The following is an 18,919-nucleotide window of genomic DNA, read 5'->3' as shown; positions in this document are numbered from 1 at the left end:
AGCTCAGATTTATACACCAGTGAAAAGGGAAAAAAGGCAAAAAGAACCCTTCTATTTTATTTGTATTCATATAATACTGATTTGATACATCATATTACTACTACATATAAACATATTATTTATTTTGTATTGTAAATTAGCGAGTCATTTTATTGTGCTCTTGGTTTTTAATTAGAGAATGTCCTTTAATCTAGGCGTATAATTTGTCGAAAATTGGTCGTTAGCAAATCATTATCCATTTTGGTGTGCACACTCTTCTAGATCAACATTATTATGCTCCGCTCTGACAATGAAACGTTTTCTTCGTCATCTTAACCTACGAGTTCCTCTTGCTGTCCAAAATTGACTACGATTGAATACATGGAGATTCTCCGGTGCCGAGATCATTTCAACAAAAAAAGTTTCCAAAAACTAGGCTAATAAATTCTTCAGGACGTCCTTTTTAATAGACATTAATTCATTACAATCAATCGGACTTGCAAATTTTCGCTCGAAAAAGATTCGTTAAAACCGATCATTCGTTATAAATGTGTCCGTTACAATCCAGGTTCGCTATAACCGAGTTTGAGTGTATTGATATGTTGTATGTAGCAGGGACGCTGTAAACTTCTTACAACGTCTGTTTGAGAACTTGGCCATGTTACCAACAATAATACTAACAACACCAATAATAAATAACTGGGAAGATTACTTTAATTCTCAAAAGAACACATTTTTACCGCCAAAGTTGGTGAACAAAGAACAAAACGATTTAAAACAACAAATCAAATCAAAACATCAATAAATTAAGCTGCAATCGTATAAAAAAATACAGTTACGTTGAGAGATTCAAATATATTTTATTCTTTTTTCAGGGTATTAAATTTAGATCACTTTTCGTTTTATGTAAGGCGACTCTGAATCGTTACATTTTGTGACGCGAATAAAAAGTTACGTGACTTGAAGCATAGTCAGGTTGGGAAATGCATTAGTTACACGAAGTTACACACTGAAATGGGTTTATTTTGTGCTTTCGTTTAATCTAAGATTGAAAAATGTCAAAAAGGAGGTGTTCCCCTCCCCTCTTTGCAAATTCCCGGGAGAATTTTGAATTGTACGTTTTTGACTTAGGTTAACGGGTTTTATCCTTAACTGGACCTCAAATCCAATAAAAATAATCAGCGGTTAGGCTCCGTTTTTAGCAATATTCAATACCCCTCCTCTATTCCACAATTTTCGTTAATTTATCAAACAGAAAATTTTATTATTAGTGTTGAACAGCTAAGGGAACATTCACTCTGAACTTCATTAGTGTAGACGGTCCTCTTAATTCATTATATTTTTTCATATTTTCTTTCTTCTGCTTCCTGTTTTTTTATCTTATATCAAGAAAAGCCTTTATCGCACCTCTGACAAAGCGATCATTTTCAAGGGCAATAAGTACTGTTAACCAGATCCCCAAGCAGTGCCGAATTCCTACCAACCGACTCACTAGCACTATCGCGGGTTAATATCATTTAATGTAGCTTCTCAATTATCCTTGCTTGTCGTTGACACAATACCTAAAGAAGTATCAAAAATAATAAGCTCAACTGCAACAATCATCACCACTCAGAAAATTTCCTCCACTCCATTAAAGTTGACAAAGTCTTTTCTTCCATATCGACATTAACCCAGTAACCTCACCACCCGAATGCAGGCCAACACTGATGCTATCGATACATAGGTTGGATTTCGCGCTTTCACACAATCAATTATGGATATTCAATACTTTGCGATTCTCTGTATGGAAAGTTAGGAAGTCGATACCGTGAAGAATTTGATGTTAAGTTTGTTTCCTTCGAAAGACCTGCTTGGGAGCCCATCCATGGCATTGCTACACATTTAACGCAACTACATGGAAAATGTCTTGTTAGATCTACACATCATTCAATAAAATACTAGTTCAACTTGGTCTATATTAAGCTAACTTGTAGGGGGAGGGGAGTTACACTAAATTTACCCTCACCAATAAACCAGGGCACGTTGGCAGTAATAACTAGTCCGATTTCAATTATTCAGTAATAGAGGACAATTAGCCCATTTCAAGCTGGTATCAAACAGGTGGACTTAACCAAAATTGCGCTCTTTCGAGTTGGTTCGTTTTCTGAATATCTGAGAACATCCTTTGCTGTTGAAAATTGCTCGAAGTTCACGGGAGTATTAAAATTTGAATTTTATAATATCAATTTTTAAAGTCTTATCTCATTATTAAGATAAGCTCAGATAGTAGTAGGAGAATCTGAGAATATTAAGGCTTATTACGATTTGATGTCTCATTCGAGGTCTGTTAATTAACCGCAGAATTCGAATGAGACATAAAATCGTAATAGCCCTTAATCCTTCGAGATCCAGAATACAATGAATATTGCAACTACTTTTTCAACTACTCCATTCCTTCAAAAGTTCTTGCTTTCTTTCTCCTACATTAAGTGTCATGCCAGTCTTTTTTCCTTTGCAATTTCCAGTTATCTTTTCCTTCACTCCTACTTTGATCTCTGAATGTATAAAAATGTGCAAAGGGAATTCATAACCCTCCGTACTGTGCCCTAATAAAGTTAAAATGCACTCTCAACCAACACAGGCACCGTCGTCTTTGGAGTGGGCCCATATTTTCGTCTTAATAGAGGTTCTCGCGGGGGCTTTTGTACCTGTTATAGGGCTTTTTCGTCCGTCGACCCCTATGGATAAGTAGGGCCAAACGGAATTTCTGGGTGATTTATTAAGTCCAGTCTTAGGGGCGCAATTAAATAAAATCGAAAGAGTATTTGTGACTTCTTAACGACATTGTGAGAGTGAGCTGGATTTCGAGTACCGCGATCAGAGAAAATGCATGATGAGAAGCGTTCATTAGCTGGTAGACAGACAATAGGAGGGGAATGCTTCAAAGGTTTCAAAGTTGTGAAAAAATTTCGTCTTCGAGGGCCTTCTAGGTAAACTCATTACCGCATTCGCCTCACGATTCGAACAGCTTTGGGCAATGTCTGTTTACCGTAGTTAAGCGCTTTCGGAGAAAGAGAGTCGACTATATTTGCACTCATCTTAGGCCGGATTTCGAGATACAACTAACGAATTTCTATCCACTTTGCTCCTAATCAACCCCGGAAACTAATAACCTTTGAACTTTCCCAAGGCCCTTCAACGGACATTATTCAATCTCACTCAGTTTCTCTTTCATTCAGAGTACAAAGGATTTGTTGCTGGGACCTTAATAACACACAATTTATAGAAAATTGTGTCCGTTTTCTTTCGATACCCTCCGTATTGTGTCCCCTATCTCTTTTATGAAATTTGCTTTTTGCTGCCTATCCTTGCAAAATCAATATCCCCGTCCCCAGGGACGATTCACTTTTAATCTGATTGATTAGTTCGCTTTGTTTGCTTGTCATTTTTGATTATCCTAGGGCTTTGTGTTTTATTTTGATTTCCCGGTGGTTCGGCCAAGCAATTTCCACCAAACAAATCCTGGTGTTTATGGATAATCTTTCAGAGAGAAGATACCGTTTTTTTAGCATTTTTATCATTGTCAAACCGTCAGGCACAACAGGTTCCGAGCTCTGATAATAGTTCGGTTGTTCAAATTCTACAGGGCGACATTTTTACAGTGCGCCACTGACTAGCGCAAGTTGAGTGCCAGAGGGACTACTCTCGGGAACTGAAATTCATACTCAGATTTGAGGTATTTTTTGGGAATTTTTTCTCCGCTGCGTGGATGTGGGAACGAAATCGTTGGGCCTCCAGCACGACTCTTCTCTTCGGGCAATTCTTACCCTTCCGGAGAAGGTAAAGACGGGCCATCAACAACTCTTAAACTACCAGACGCATGAGGCTCAAATCCCTCATCTCACTCTCTCTCCGCAGACATCCCAAAAGAAGTTGGACGAATCTGCTGCGTTCAAAAACACAGGCCACTCGTCCTAAAGCTTTAACGAAAGTGATTACTTATTAGAGACTTTAAGTTCTTAATCATGATAGAGACCATTCATCATCCTAATGCATAGCCACTGTTCAAACTACACCCTCTTCACGATAAAACGGATCGAATAACCAGCTTGACAGTTTAAACCCGATCGAAAGATGCTCCCATAAATATGTAAAACGATACGGCCTTAAAGGCGCGCCCCGAAGTTGTGCCCTCCATTGTCGTACCACATAATCGTATAGAATGTACGAGAGCGTAGTCAGGTAGCAGCAAAAACCACTGCAAAGTTGCTCTTTTACGATGCCACACTTAAACATTTTCTTTGATTTATGCCATCTCAACTCAGAATAAATCAAACAGAGCAACGCGAAGTGATCTGCCTTTCAGGCTTACATATGCTGCTATCGACGTATGTCTATGTGCTTTTATTCAGAGACACGATACATTTGTTTGCTGCCATTGCAACAAAATAAAAATGCAAAATTACTCATCTTGTAACCCTCAATGGATCTACACAACAAATTCTTGGAGTTTTGGACAACTTGATTATACAAGAACACAAGTTTACCTTATCCGAAAATACATTGTTCCCCTTAATTTACCAGTTAGTTGCTTAAACTTTGGCCATCAGCTTGGCTTAAAGTTTGCGAAGTTTCGCAGAAATTAAGTTGTTGATAGCATTCCCTTACTTTTCTATTAATTTATTTGCCCTCTACGCTCAGCCTTGGTCTTAGTTAGTTAAAGTCGCACTCCTGTCTTTAAAGCCGATTATAATTTACCTTAATGATGTGTCAGCGTCATATCTACTTCGTGGCATTTATTCTTGTGCGTGTTGCAAAGCAATTTCTCACCCAAGATTGATGAGTTTAATTAAATACTTAAAATATTCAGATAAATCAATCATTTGGCCGGATATCGGCTTCAACGAAGACACGACTAACTGATATCTATCGGCTTGATGATTACTATTCTTTACCTAATGGCAAACCTAAATTCCTTGGTATTTTGCCAGGAAACGTCGGATTGTGGAGTCTTAAATGAACCGATTTATCGGATTCAGAAAATACTTCTATTTTTGGAAAAGTAGTTTTTTAATGTGGAAATGGAAAATATTTCTGGAGATCGACGCAAAGAATTGTCCTCGACTGACCGCGTCCAAAGCAGCCGTCTTGGCCGTGAACGGGAAGAGAGAAGTCTAAGTTTTTTGGTTTTCTTGGAATTTGGGGGTCTATTCAGGTCAGGAAATTCTGCCTGCGTCAAATATTTTAGTGGACCTGTAATGCGGTAATTTGAAACATCTACTGTGGTGACCAAGTACCGTGAACAAAAATGAAGGAAAATCTAATAATTGCAAGAAAAATAAAGAAGATACAATTTTCTACCTTTTCGGCGGTCCATAAAACGCCTGTTTCACACGTCCAAGTAACGACTAGGTGATGTGTTCCGAAGATCTGGGCAATTTGCCCCTAGGTATATTTTACAGAAATTCGACTTTGGGCCCGCCCAGATTCCATGTTTGCTTTTATGATTCTCGTCTCGTGACTTGCTCTAGCCCTTGACGTAAAAAAAGGATTTCTCAGTACATACTGTGTGTAACATTTAACGTGGAATATCGAAATACCTCGAATATCCAGGCGTGCTGTAAAGAAATGTTTAGTGTCAAGCTTTAATCACACTAAGGGGAAAATGTATCGGTGCTAAAGCTAATTCTCCGCCATCCCCCGCGTGAGCGTGGTGGAGGTTTACTTTTTAATTTCAAATGGCAACCCCCATTCTTTCACAGATTCGGTTAATACGGGTGAAAATAAGGAAAAAGTGTGCGAAACATTTTTTCGATCCGTTTTAGAAAACGCTGCAATAAACGCGCCTACCATACACATGCAATTTTGTTAATTGCAGCGATTTCTAGCATGAGATCAAAAAAACATTCCGGACATATTTTTCGTATTTTTAGCCTCATTATCCAAATATATAAACGAAACGGGGGTTGTCGTTTGGTGTTTAAAAATTTAACCCTTCCCGACCCGCACGGGGCGCGAAGGGGACACAACGTTACCACCAGCGCATTTCCTCCGCACAGTGATTTGAGCTCCACACTAAATATTTCTTCAAAGGATATGTGTTGTGCGGCATATTCCGATGTTTCAGGTTAAATGTTACACCCTGTACATCGTGCATTTGAAACGGTAGTTTCCGTTCCTAATTCGTATTTTACATTACTGTTCCCTGTTCTAATGCACAAACTAGCAAATAAATACAGGCAATATTTTATGTCTTTTCTTGTACAATGGCGGCATGAAAATAGCAAAATCGTGTTTTACACTACTACCTCTAAAGTTAGCACCAAGTTTTTTGCAGTTTCCATCACGTGTGTGTCTGCATAGCGGCGTAAATGTGGGTTTCTGCACTGCAAGTGGGAAGCCCTTGTCTGCAATAACTATAAACTTTACCTGATCTGTGTGAAGGTGTTATTTTTACGTCTGGAATATGTATAATTTTCAGTTGTTCCTTTTATATCTACCAGCGGAAGCGGCAAATTTACGACCCAGATGAATTCCTCACCCAGTGCCAGAAATGCTCTGATTAGTGGGTACTAGACGAAAACATCAACACGATAAAGCTACTTTAAGAGCATTTGCAAGATCTAAAAACACATTGCTTGCTTTGCAAGATGCTTAAGATCTTTAAATCACACCTCTTGAATATTTACACGGCAATAAATTCCCTTTAAGGAATAACAAATATGTTGACAATCCCAGAAGGTTGAGCAATCCATTAACTACCAGGGGAATGTGAATGCGCCTTGCGGTGCTGCCAATTTCCTTCTCCTCTGCTTTGTGAGGAATTCGAAACTTATAGGTTCTAATTGTGCCAAAAAAGATGCATTTTCAGGCAAATTACGGGATGTTTATGTTTTCCAACCCCTTACGCCTTAGTCCGAAATATTAATGATGTTTACATTAAATTGAAAGCGACTTTTGTATATGTACAGTAAGTTCACAGATGACGAATGGCAACAAAGAATCATCAATTTTATGCGAGCCAGACGAGACGCAAATAAATAAATTCGAGTAAAAACAAATTGCATTATGGGATGACTTGGCAGCCTTGCGATGTATTAACGAAAGCTCCAGCTATATGTTCAAAAGACATTTTCTTGGAGAATTTCCAAATGCAATTAAGAGAAAAAGACCCGGATTATCCCAAAGTTATCGGGAATTCCGCTTTCTTTTCCTGTAATTTTATTTATGAGGATGCAGCCTCGCCTTGCATTGGATTTTTTGTAGTCGATTTTACTCCCTTTGCGTAAATTAGTCTTTATTGTTTCCTAGAGACACCTTGCAATTAATAAACGTTTCTAACGGTATCGCGATTTTCAATCAAACATGGACACTGTTGAAGGGGCGAAAGGGCGGACAGCAAAGAGGAGAGATGCCTTAATCAACCAAAATTTTTTGCTCGATAGATGTAGGAGAGTGACGCTGGTAAACACGATTCCTTTTCATGAATTACGTCCTCGCATGCATAAAGAAAAAGAATCTTCACATAAAGTCCTTCGAAGCCCAACTAATCCATATATCAACTTCAACTGGAGTAGCTTGTTATTACTTGCGGAAATCGTCGGAAATCTATGCAGGTTGGACTGCTGCAAAGCATGAAAAACCAGAACTAAAACTTCCATGTAAAGGAGATCCCTTTCATTTAAGGATTAGAGCCTCTGCGTCGTCCTTCGGGTAGTTTGTACTTGTAAATCTAATTATACTTATCAAATTAGTGCTGTTTATCTTTGAATTTACTATAGAAGTTGCTTTTCCGCCACACATCACTAAACCCATTTATCCCGACCGTTGCTGTCTGCAACGGTACAACCCTTCTTCAGTTGGTTTTCTAAGGAATTCCGCCAAATCGATGTGAGTACATCATATTTTATCATTAGATCCGATCATTCTTGCAACTGGTTCCTTCTGACGTATTTTCTCTCCGTTATATTCTTGATTTTAAACCTTTCTGATCTTCCTCATCGTCGCCATTTATCGCGTCTTCTTCGCGCATCCTCATTTCACCAACATTAACGTCATTCGTTTCTTTACCTGGCTCCTTCTTTATGTTCGTAACTGATATGTGTTTTAAGTTGGTTATCCAGTAAATAAGTGTGTGATCTGATCCCCTTCAAAGGTAGGTCAGGTCCTGCCCGTCTGGATTCCTGCTTTTCTGACGGTAACGGGTGGGCCTGCGTGCCAGAAATTACTGGTCCGTGAATCTGATCTTGAAAAACCAATTTTGGTTGAAGAGCTTATTCGATCGAATTATTGAATTTGCTGAAGAGTTGTTTGCTAAGGCCTTAACACGTGTAAATTTGCATATTCAAAATACAACTTAGCTCGATTTGGAGCTCCACCGCAGACTATCCGACCCTCGCCTAGTCTCCCTCGTTCATGATTTTGGATGACCGTTGCCACCTTACATCCGCCCATCACGCAAGATTTAGTTCCACAGACTTTTTTTTTGTTTTCTAAAAGCGCATTTTTTTTTCAGGTAAATATCCCTCACAATCCCCCAAAGCCTGGCGGCTAAACCGTAAGTATAAAACAAGTATCTTCCACACTGTTAATGTGACTGCCACGATAACAGAGGCACACAACAGAGGCAGCCAGACGGAATCTACTGAATGCGTGACTGAACTTAATCCCTGCAGACAGGCCCGACAATCAGGGGCCAAACAAACCCTTTCGTCCCACTGCGTTGCAATCAAAACGTTATTATCTGGGGCGTTACATACCCATTAATGGAGCTGGTGTTACAACAATGAACGCGACTGATTGCCTGCTCTTGATACCAAGTTCGCCACCCAACATTCGTTTATGAAAACGAAAGATAAACATTTTTCTTCGGTGATAATTGGGATTTTGTGCCACTGCCTCGGTTTTGTTTCAAGAAATTTACGCCTGCCTTCAATAGATTTACATAAACTGGCCCATTAAGACCGATTGTAATGCTTCGACTGAGGCTTCTACGTTTTTAGAAACGGCACTAAAAATTTGAAAAATCGCTCTCCTTGGAGCTCCGAGAGTCTGAACGAATTTAGGACAAATGTCCGTTCCAAATTTGCGTAATTACAGTTAAAGTGGCGGAATAAGAGACTGAGAAGGAATAATCTTCCTCACTTCCAGGATTTACTTTGCGAGCAGATGCATCAAATTGTCAGTATTTTCCTTAAGTGCCAGCAAACTTTCTAAATTATATTGTGTGTGTCGGGCTAAAAGCGCACACTGTCGACAAATTATCCCTGGAAACTTTGGTTATTTGCTCGGTTATGGAAGCGACAACTGACTAAAAAGTTGCATCAATGGCATTTTGAAATCTCAAACTTTAAAAGCCGAAGTGAAGTTAGTTCTGCGAATTTTACTAATTTCTGTTCGTTTTAATTATCGCTTTGCTGAAATAAAGTATCTAATGCCAGTAATGCAGCAAACATAACATTGCGATAAGTTGCACGCAAATGCAAATTTATACCGCGTGCCTCAGTTTACAATGGTACCAAACTCTGTATTTACCTTCTGACTATGTTAACTCAATTAATTTCTGCAGTTTCTTTTGTGCTGCTCGTAACAGGAGCTGTAAGCCTGATATTAAGCCAGAGTTATTGTACTATAAATTATCTCACAGAGGTGTAATTTCGAGACAGTTGCAAAAATTCGAATATGCTTTACACACACTTGAAACAGGAGCTATGGTGGTTACCCTTATGAATCAATTCTCGTTCTGGAAGTAGAACTCGCACTCAAGACTGTGAAGCATTTCGGATAGACACGCCCAATTCAGAATGTCTTGCTCGTCTTCGAAGATTTTTGAGACGGTGAGGCTCAACAGTTTTCATTTTGAACACATTCCGGATCACTGGCTTGTCCACGGTTCGAGGTGATATGAAAGAGAAATGTTGCTTAATTTTCTTTTCAACGTGGATGTTTTTCCTCTATCGATTAGTCGCAACTCGGTAACAACTGTAGAAGTCTCCTATTCTGAGGGGTTGTTATGTGTCATTTGTCTGAATTCTGAAGAGAGTCGTCGATCCCGCGAGCGGCGCAGAGTCTGTGGACCGCCACTTTTTTTTTAGATTCGAGCAACTGTGCAGCAATAATGTCCGGAGTCGCAGGCTCCAGTGGTTGCCCTGCACGATTCATTAATGGGGCTTCGCATTGTCGCATTTCCCCCAAGAAACCTTAGAACAGTGGGGAACACGCCGATTACCAGTAGCTTTCGATGTTCACTATCCACAACTCTTTAAAGAAACACGTTTCTCCGACTCATTTTTTTAAAGAAATACCACGAAATACAGGGTGCCCCGGAAATAAGTGCCATAATTTTAATTAATAATAGAGCTTCTAAGAGGTAACATCTCCTTCAAATACATTTTTTTTTGTGTAAAAGGTGCAGTTTTCCAGTTCAATTTTTTAAAAGGTTTATCACAATTCCGCTACCCGCCTATGGTATCTAAAATTATTTATCCTATTTCGGTTTCTTGGCATAGCTACCTTCTGAGTTTTTTGCCTGCTTCCTAATGTGCGTGTCTTTTTTTCGACTAATCAATAAACACGACAGCGAAGGAAGAGGGGTGTGCTCGTTGTTGAGGTATTACGTTATTTGCTAATAAAATAATTTAAATTTTTGATATTTGGAAAACGCTGCGTTTTGCACTAAAATTTCTCAATAGTCCCAAACGCGATCACAATAGCGGAGACGACATGTATCAATCACAGCAAACACAAGTTTCATTATGCATCTAGATTGAATCACGGCTAGGCAAAAATTTACAAAAAATTGTGCATACCTAGATTTTTTTCAATCCAGAGGCGGCCCCACAGAGTGGTTTTAATAGGTAAATGCGCCGGAAATATGAGGTAAAAAAGACTTATTTGCCAGAAGTTGTTGCCTTGGATAAGTTCTGTTACTTTATTCAAATTGTAGCAATAATGTCCGGGGCAACCTATGTATTGGAGCCTTTGTCAAAACGACTTAATATTACAAAAAAAAAACACCTTCCCTAAATTAAGGAAACGTACGAAAGTAGTCCCAAAGGTACCCGACCTAGCACTTAAGGGAAAAAAATAGAAAATATTACATTACTTCTTAACATAATCTCATTTGAAATTGAGACCCTTTTCCTAGCGATATACTCTGGTTTCAATATCCTGTTTAAATAGGCATCAACCTCAGAATCCACTCCTTCATTATTGCCAAATTTCGTTCCATCACGCCGTTTTTTCAAGACTGGAAATAGGAAACAATCGGAAGGGGCTAAATCTGGCGAATAGAGCGGGCGAGGTGAAAGGTCGAAACTATGTGGCCATAGCGGTGACGGAAGTGCGGACCGGTGCGTACTCCCGATGAGGCAAAACTTTTTTTTTCGTCAAATGTGCTAGCTTTCTTTTAATTTCTTCGCTCAAACGGGGTAATAGATTTGTATAATATTCTTCTTTTAGGAAGATAATCAATAAAAAATTATCCCATATGTACCCCGAAAAACTAACTGCATTACCATTCTTGCTAGCGGAACGGGTTCGCCTTCTCGAGAGCCGATTCTCCCCTTTGAGTCTATTCTTTTAACTGTTCTTTCGTTTGAGGTGTGAAATGATGGGCTCATGTTTCATCCATGAGTATGAATCGACGCAAAAATTCGGCTTTATTGCTGCGAAACTTTGCCAAACACTCCCTTGAAACATCCTCACTGCGTTGTTTTTGTTCTATTGTGAGTAATGGCGGCATCCATCTTGCGCGCGGCTTTCTCATGTCTGGTTTTTCGGTCAAAATGCGATTTTTTGAAATGCCTATTTTTTTTTAATACATTTTTATGTATTTTCTTCGCAACTTCTTGAGTGTCGTTGAATCGACCACATCGAAATTCGTCTTGGCAGCTCCTACGACCGCGTTTAACCGCTGCCATCCAATGTTATAGAGTTGTTAACGAAGGACCGGACTCCTCTAGAGTTAAATCTAACTTTGCTTTAACGTCGGATGTATTAAGACCTTTGAAATGAAAATATTGTATCGTGCAATGATGACTGCTTTTTTCCGTGTTCGCAAAATCTCTACAAGCGTTCACTGAAAACGACTTCAAAACCAACGCAGCACCCTCGAACTTTAGAAATAAGTTTGTTAAGATTACGTCTCTGCAGTACAGGTAAATTTTTAACAAAAAAAATGCCATCTGTATGTCTGGTTCGATACTTCTGGGATCGTCCTCGTAGCAGGGGTCAATGAGGGGAAAGAGCGAACGAGTGTCCGCGTCCCCTGATCTGACAATGGACAAAGTTAACATTCTCTTTTCTGTAATTGCACTCGGGGTTACTGGCGAACTGACGGCAGCAGGTGATCTCGTTGTTCACATGGAAGTTTTCACGTCTCCTTACGTACACGTTTCACGTCACTTTCACCTTTCCACTGCGGATATCCATGAGATCGGGCGTTGTCTCGACCACTTTTTTTAGATTAGCCAGATGTTGCGCTATCTACGTTAGTCGAAGCAATCAACACATTTCATAATTTAAGGATATCTTCCATGACTCTTTTAAGAGGGCCACTGTTGTCGGTCCCCCTTGAAAACGCCCGTTCGTTCAGAAGGCTGACGGTGTTGAGGACTCGCAGCAAATGTTAACCGAAGTCTTCCGAAGTTAAAGGAACCCTTTCATTCCAATGGGTTGGTTCTAAGATGTCCTTGAATTTCCATCTGGTAGATTGGCCGGCTTCAGCCAGATTCCTGAGGCCTCGTACAGGGGACAAGTTCAAGTTTGATGTGGCTACCCATTCTCCTCCAAATCAGGTGGTGTTAATTCAGGCCGAAAGGAGCTTAAAAAATGAATTTAGTCAATATTGGTGTTTACACAGTCTTCAAGCTTGCTGCAAAAGGCTAAGTTGCCACTGCATCGCGATTATTGTACAAAGTGCTGCGAAGTACCAGCCATAAAAACGCGCATATTTTATTTCCGTTTTAAGTAAAATAAACACAAGCAAATCAATAGATCTGTCTGTAAGATTTGTGGAAGGGATTACGAATTTATACGGAATTTTGCCGACAAAATAAATAAGCTTTAAAACAGTACTCGAATGCAAATCCAAACATCCAGCTGTGTAAACGCGACCCGGTAATTGCAACAAAAAAAGTCGAGTGACACTGTTTACACATGCATGGGCGACCGCTTCGAAATTTCCTTTTAATTTGCTTGTTCGGGCAAACTTTGTCCAGGAATTTTCGGGCATTAGACCGGACATCCCACCACGCGTTTCATTCCCATAACGCGTATGTAAATCCCCTTAAAATAATACATGTTACCTACACACAGGAAATTGCTTCGAAGTGCGTACCGGGAAATCCGTAAATAAGTCCTAATGCATTTCGCTTATTACCATTCTATCGAGGAAAGCGAGTACCGATCCAGAATTGGGACAATAACCGTGTAAATCATATCCAGATTATATGCCACAGGCTTTCCGCCCACTTCAGAGCGCTCAGATTTGATCCTTTCCGTACAGAAATTGAGCCCTGGTGAGGCTGATTATCGGCTCTCGGGAAATCAGATTTAGTTCGTCCAATTTCGGTGCATAAGGGGAGCCAGACAAAAAACAAAATCGATGAAGTGATTCAAGAATGTAAATTTATGTGAATTTAGGATATAGTTGATCTAGAATTGAAGATCTGCCTCTGACAGCGCCGTTCCTGAATGCGAAATGCATTTCAGTTTTTATGAATCTCCTGCATAAATCACTTTTTAGCGACGAAGTTGCCGATATGTTTCTCTAGTTAGGAGCAATTTCAAGGAAAAAAATTGAGATTTGTTGAAAGTTGATTTCTTAAATGCAGATTATCAGCGAACGGCTTCAAGGAAACATCAAGGCCAGACTTTTTAACCAGACGTAAATGGCTTAAATATCCAGTTCTTGAAGGCAACGCACAAATACTTGTCTCCATTGAGCTTAATGTTTAATTTTTTTAAATAATCTTTGAATATTCCGCTTACTTGGATGGTAATTTCTGTATTTCAATTAAAATTTATAGCTCTCCATTGGGTGTTTTTATTCACAATTCTGTAAATAACCTCAAGACGGTGGGGAACACGAAGGCAATCTACGTCTATTTACGTGGAGCTTAAACTGATTCTATTAGAGAGGAGTCAATCAACTCCTAGAACTCCCTTCGATTATCGAAGCTCTCGTTGCCGTTGTATTTCTTGGACCATTCTTAAATTTAAATATGACAAATCTTGTCCTGTCCATTAATTCCAGTCTTGCGGGAAGATGTTGGAAACCCGAACTAAGTCTTCAGAGCACATCCCTGCACATCTCTGTCTCCTTGCACATAACATTAAGACCTCTCGCGTAACACACATTTTATGTTTATACCACGTTTATACATTTTTATACGTTACTCGGGACATTTCGAGACTGCGGATAAAGCCCCTGAAATATTGCTAACCCGGCAATAAAACAGCAATATGGAAACGTCGTGCAGTCATATTTTTCTTACAAAACATCTACCTCCTTCAGGTCGTAATAAACTTTATTGAGGATGCACTTTCCAGCTAATGACCCTATTCATATCCAGGCATTTTCGGAAATTTAAAAACTGCCTGTTTATTTCAGCACACATTGACTGTATGCATGGGTTGACTGTTTAAACCCAATTCGTTTGCAGTATCGAGCAGGGATGTGAATTAAACCTATTTGAATATTTAGACCATAAAGCATTGGCAATTCTAGCCGTATATTGATCAAATAAATCAGTGTCTGTAGGCCAGTGATAACATGGGGCACTAAAATTAGTTTAGTCTTGGACAAATTCGCAAAATTGCGGATTGTTTGGTTCTCCCCCCCCTTCAAACACGCATACACAGACACGAACCATTAGGGCACTTTCTTAGGCTTATTAAAACGAATGGTGAAATACAGGCAGACGTCCTGATAGTTTATTTTCAATACCAAATATAAGTATTATGAATTTTCCAGCAAAGAACTGGGCTTTTGCCAGGAGTAATGAATTTTTCACCTCCTAACAATTTATCACGTCGTTGCAGTAAAGCGAGGCTCGACATATTTATAAAATATCTCTAATGTCAAGTGAAAACTTCATCACCTCTCCTTTCTAATTTATGGGTTTTGTTATTCAAACAGACTGTCTTTCAGAATTAAAAATGAAAATAACGCGGAATGCATTTCATGCGGATCACGTTTATGTAAATATTTTTGAATTAGTGAGATTCCTATATTCATTTTAGAGTGGTGACCCAAATCCCCTAATAGAGGTTGCTTACCTATCTGCCATATCGCGGGATTCATGTAGGTTCAGATATTATTTTAAAAATGCCGCTTAATATTAGTCATCATAAATTTCTTCGGTACTTCATAATCTTCAGAGTTGAATAATGGCTTGAAAGGAGGGCCAAGATTTCAGTGGTATCGTCTTGTATCCTCCACCTACATTCAACTACTAGTGAGTTGAGAGCAGAATGGGTTTCTAAAACGTTCATAAAAAATGGCAGTGGCTGTACACGTTCATTAAGGGGACAGAAATAAGAATCTACAAGATAGTTTCATGTGAATCCAATTTAAAAGTGCAAGTCTACAGTTGAAAACGCTACCCTAAGAGGGGCACAGCTACGTTTTTTCGCTTACCAAATCATCATAAGATACAATCTCTGTCAAAACGTTCGAGTAACCAAAAGTAACTTTTTTTTGCAAAGCAACGAATAGTGGCAAGTGTGTTGACTAGGTATAATGACATGTCAGTCCACCTAATCTTTAGCAAGCACGCATAGAGCTTTTTCGAAAATTTGCTCACAGGATGCTCTTTTTGGTCTGGAAAAGAACTAGAAAACTTTGTGAAGCCGGTCCTAGACTTTGAACTCTGAATACATTACCTTGCTCACAGACAATAGTGTGGTCGTTTCACCATAAATTGAAAAACCGCAAACTGACGTTACAAACTTATTCCCAAAACCATTTTTTGATAAAACATGTAAAACCTTCATATAACAGCAATAAGAAACGCGAGCAACTTTTTAATGCCTATTCGATATTCCTCTGAGTACTCTTATTTTCTAATAGAAGTATGTACGATCCCTCATGGCCCACCCTGTGTACGTTCAGTGACTATAATGTTTTGTATCGAGCAGATGGGCGACGACCTGAGCAATTGGAGATTAAGGCAATGTATTAGTACACCGAGTGTCCAGGCGAACCCTGGACATAGAAAATTAACACGAGAAATCGGTTTATATTTTATGCGCTTGCCCGGATTACCCAATTAAAAAACTTTCGCGTGGAGCTCATAGTACTTAAGACCGGTTACCTTTCCGCTATTTTTTCAATATTCTAATTAAATCCAAATTCAAAGTAAAGCCAACGCTCTCTAAATTTCAAAAATTTGAATGTCCCGCGTAACCGTTCGACGCCACGATTGGTCGGGGTCGAGGTCAGAATTAAGCAAACACAAAGTCGCCAACAACATAAACGTAAAAACCCCATGTCAAATGAATTTCCTATTTTTCTATTTAATCTTTTATTTAAATGCAACAAAGAAAAAGTGAAAACAAATTTGTTATCTACATATTAAAGTTCAATCAAACAAGTAAGTGAAGAAAAACCTAAAACTTTAACATTATTTGTAAAAACATTGACGGTAATTGCTCGAAAAGACCACCGACCAATCGTGGCTTCGAACGTTTACGCGGGGTGTTCAAATTTGTGAAATTTGGAGTCGTTTTAAACTAGAACGGCTCTAATTAGAAGATTGAAAAATACGGGAATGATAGTCGGTCTTGAGTATCATGACATACATAGAATAGTTTTTTAATTGGATAATCTGTGCAGGCGAAAAAAATTGAAACCATTTCCCATGTTAATTTCCTATATCCAGGATTCGCCCGGACACCCGTTATGTGTGGTAGAAATCACGTATCTTTTTATTCACGTGACAGAATGTAACGACTAAGAATCGCCTTACGTAGAATGACAAGCCGTATAAATTTAATGTGCTAAAAAAGGATAAAGAATTATTCGAATGCCTAAACACAACACTATTTGGCCTCACGATTGCCACCTAATTTGTTGACGTGTCCCGGTTCACCTGACAGCTCAGATTCCGAAAGCGTCACTCTTCCTTAATATTTGTTGTTTTCAGTGCTTTAAACCCTTGTTTTCTTCCTTCATCAACTTTTGCGGTGAAATTCTGTTCTTTTGGGAACTAAAATAGTGCCTCCGGTTATTTATTATCGGTGTTGTTGTTATTGTTGTTATAATGCCCAAGTTCTTAAAGGGTCGGGGTAACGAGCTCGTACCGTCCCTTATCAACTGTTCTGAGGGAGAATTGGAAAATAATGGACTGTTACTGCCATTGAACTCGGTTGGAGGGGCAAATGTGATTTTAATATTTTGGAATTCACGTACTGAGAGCGTTGCACCAGTTATTAATTATATTAATTTTGAAAAGATGTGGCATCAGCGGACATGAGCCCCGTCACGTGACTTGTACTACACCTGTAATTAAAACACTAGTGCCGTGTCATAGACTATTTCCAGATATTTTTGTATGTATATATTCCCGCCAGTCTGACTGTTGAAGATTAAAAAATATATCCCGCCTTCACTGCTATCCAGGTGTCAAATCCATTATGTCGAATATGATATCGTAAACTGTTATTAATAACGAGCATTTTAACAGCACGAAAGCATATTCAGAATAAACCGCTAACAATAAAGCCTAAATTTAGCACCATATTATTGCCGACGTAAATTTTCTTATTCAGAATTCCGTTCCATATAAATTACCTGTGGTGTGGCAGTTTGTACGGGAGAATTTTTAATTTCTAAACCGCTATAAATCATATGGCATCAAGTTCTGTTTCCTGCTGTTTATTTTTAGGAATTTGAAGTGCTCCTCTTTTCCCGGCATCACTAATGATAGAAAAAAATCGACCTTAATGGCTCCCCCACGCCGTCGCCGCCGTATCCCTCTGACTAGGGCGACTTCTTGTAGATACATTACACGGAAAACAGAAGTGTAACAGTGGTTAATTTGTACTAGATAAGTAGATTAAGCCGATACATCAAGCTCCCTCAACCGATGGAAAAACATCAGCTTTAGCCGAAACAGAATAAAGTCGCAGCTGTGGGGAGAAAAGTTCTTTTGAGTCCGCAATTATCCCAAGAACCCTCAAGAATGTCAACGCCACAAAAGCGGAAGAATATAAAGTCTGGCCCCTTAATGAAACACGCACTTCAAGCTTTATAGCTTTCGCTTTATTATCCAGGCGACAATGGCGAATAAGCAGCTTTAGGATTTTTTTGGCGCTACGCTATGCGCATACATGCATTCTAAGAAGCGTTTTTTTCGGAAAATTCTTAATAACGCCCCTGTGTTGCTTATGAACCTCACCTTTGCTGGGATTTATGGCGAAAGCCCGTTTTGCCTTATTGGACGTGTTGAGGCGGGAAAGTGCATAAAACAATGCCCAACAACAATGACGAATGGGGTACCATTTAACGGGCCACCATGCTAATTCTTTAACGCAAAGTAGTAATTTTAGCCGAGTAGGTTTCAGAGGTTTCTTCAGCATAAGTAGTTATTGTAAATTTTCTGTTTTTTTTTTGTTTTAATTCGACGAAATAATTTTAGTTATGCCATTTCTGGATTCACATTTTTGGAATTGCAACAAATGAAAAGTATCACGAAACGGGCAGTACCCAGCTAAAAATTTCTTTTACATAAAAACTTCCTTTGAAATTTTTGCACAATACCTGGATGCAAAAGAGTCAATAGTTGGGCAACTGTTAGCATTTCTGATGCATGACACGTCATCCTTCGAACAGATGGAAATGGCAGCTGACCTGATTTTAGCTGAAAATTGCGAATAGTTGGAAAACTAATATACAACTACTACCTCTACTGAATGTGCCCAATAAAATTATTCACTTGATTATTTCAAAAAT

The 18,919-nt window shown here is 39.0% G+C and overlaps 1 protein-coding gene and 2 long non-coding RNA genes across 30 annotated transcripts in view; 2 read left to right on the top strand and 1 right to left on the bottom strand.

Annotated features, from left to right (window-relative positions):
- Positions 1 to 18,919, bottom strand: part of LOC136345541 (uncharacterized) — a 117,463-nt gene that overhangs the window by 4,287 nt on the left and 94,257 nt on the right. The window lies entirely within an intron of this gene.
- Positions 1 to 18,919, top strand: part of LOC136345514 (collagen alpha chain CG42342-like) — a 148,315-nt gene that overhangs the window by 36,380 nt on the left and 93,016 nt on the right. The gene's annotated exons all lie outside the window — the stretch shown is intronic.
- The window catches only part of LOC136345542 (uncharacterized), a 37,451-nt gene continuing 26,301 nt past the window's right edge, over positions 7,770 to 18,919 (top strand). Inside the window, exons 1-2 of the long non-coding RNA XR_010733159.1 lie at positions 7,770 to 7,851; positions 8,477 to 8,518. This is a non-coding gene — a long non-coding RNA (uncharacterized lncRNA). The remainder of the gene's footprint in view (positions 7,852 to 8,476; positions 8,519 to 18,919) is intronic.

This window comes from Euwallacea fornicatus, chromosome 20 (genome assembly GCF_040115645.1).
Source record: "Euwallacea fornicatus isolate EFF26 chromosome 20, ASM4011564v1, whole genome shotgun sequence".
Classification (NCBI taxonomy): domain Eukaryota; kingdom Metazoa; phylum Arthropoda; class Insecta; order Coleoptera; family Curculionidae; genus Euwallacea; species Euwallacea fornicatus.
Note: the sequence above shows the minus strand (reverse complement) of the source record. Positions and strands in the feature narration are given on the sequence as shown.